The 1971-nt window shown below is 35.3% G+C and overlaps 1 protein-coding gene across 1 annotated transcript in view; it reads left to right on the forward strand.

Moving 5' to 3' along the window:
* LOC117175415 overlaps positions 1-1971 on the forward strand; it is a 13382-nt gene that overhangs the window by 7241 nt on the left and 4170 nt on the right. The window lies entirely within an intron of this gene.

Genomic DNA, 1971 nt, shown 5'->3' on the forward strand with positions numbered 1-1971 from the left:
TTTGTTATGCTCTTCATTCATGTATGTAATTTTTTCAAAGTCCCAAAAGCTTTCTCCGGAAAATTACACAGGGCCACAAAAAATTCGTGGACGGTTCCTTAAGCTAGACCAGCCTGGCACTATAAAGCTTTACAATATATAAAACATACAACTATATAGAAATACAATATATTAAACATGCAACGACAAAACTGAACAATATAAACCCACAAACTCAAAATTTATAACTTAAAAACTCATAAATGTCAAATCCCAATAAACTAGCAACCCAAAATGCAGTAAAAACCAAAAAAACTTACACGCAAACTTGAAACCTCAATCTCGGAGAGTTTTAGCTTTATGATTCCATACGTTCATCACTTCATAACCTCAAAACCCATAAGCTCCATAATAAACAGACTTACAAGGTAGTCATCAAAAGCCTGTAATTTCAGAGAACTACAATCAAAACTTTTTCTCGAGACTTAATTCTTGTTTTGCAGAAAGTTTAAGCCAGATATTTAATTTTATTTCTCATAATACCCAGGAACAACGACGTCGACGCAGCAGGATTCTGTTCCCTTTGGGGTGCTTGGTTTACATGAGTCCTTTTGCCCCTCGCAATTTTCAAATAGCTTTATTTAATCTTATTTCGCATAAACTTTGGGCTGCCAAAACTAATATTCAAGTATTTAATAAGGCCAAGATTTCCTGCATCGTAATAACCTACATTTAGCGGTGCCCAGGAACAACGGTGTGTACGAAGCAGACTTCTGTTCCCTTTGGGCTGCTTGATTAACGTGAGTCTCTTCGCTTCTCATGATTAGGTGAAAAAGTGGTGTCACTAAACATCCATGCTTTCTATGTAATTATGACAGCCGAGCTCGTGCCGAATATGAGGTGAAAAAGGATTGGCTAAGTAGAAACAATTTAACTCCAGGATCTGAAAATATCATAAAACAGAGTCTAATACGAACAGATAAAGTAATCTTTTTACCATTATATTTAAAGCTGGGACTTGTAAAACAATTTGTCAAAGCAATCAGTACTACGGAGAGCAAAGCTTTTATGTACATACTTGAAAAGTTTCCTACACTGTCTGGTGCGAAAATAAGAGAAGGTGTTTTTTATGAACTACAAATTAGAGAACTTTTGAAAGACCATGAATTCTAAAAAAAATTACTAAAGAGGATAAAGCAGCTTGAAACAGTTTTAGAGACGTTAAAAAAAAATTTCGAGGCAGTAGGCAAGATCCTTATTACATGACTAAAGTTGGAAATATGGTACAATATAAGAAAATTATGGGATTCCTATTGAATCTAAAGCGGCCCTTTCATCATTCTCACATTGAGTACTTTTCTGAAAATATAGACGATTTTAGTGAAGAGCTGGCTGAAAGATTCCATTAGGATTTAAAAGATATTCAAAAGAGATATCAGGTGTAATGACCGGATGTAATTCGCTTTCCTGCGGCTATGAACAGCACCATCGGTGACGCAAAATGCGCGGTTTGTTTCGAAATCATGAGAAACAAAAGTGAAATACATTTCACTCAGGAAATGTAATATAAACCGAGATAAAAGATTGGCCAGCAACAGTCGGGTAAATCGACATGAAAAATATAACTTTACTGAGAAAAAGCATTCTTTATGTAAATAGATTAAGAGAGACGGATGAAAGATGTGAGCAAATGTATATTCAAGATTGATATTATAGAGAGAAACTTATAATCATACCTTAATTAAGAGCAGACAGGGTTTCTGGGAAAAATCTGTAATGTAATACTTTTCGACAGCAGGACACATAATTTAGGTTTAATAACGAAACGCCGGCGTAGAATCAAACGAATTAGGCATTAATGTAAACTATCTCGACTGAGTTTCTCGGAATTGCTTGAGTTTTGTAGGGACCTCCGGGCACTCGACAATATCTCTGTTTATAAAATGTCACGTTCAAACTTCATCGCTCTCGATGGCTTTTCTTGGAATAGCA

The sequence above is a fragment of the Belonocnema kinseyi genome, chromosome 6, assembly GCF_010883055.1.
Source record: "Belonocnema kinseyi isolate 2016_QV_RU_SX_M_011 chromosome 6, B_treatae_v1, whole genome shotgun sequence".
NCBI lineage: Eukaryota > Metazoa > Arthropoda > Insecta > Hymenoptera > Cynipidae > Belonocnema > Belonocnema kinseyi.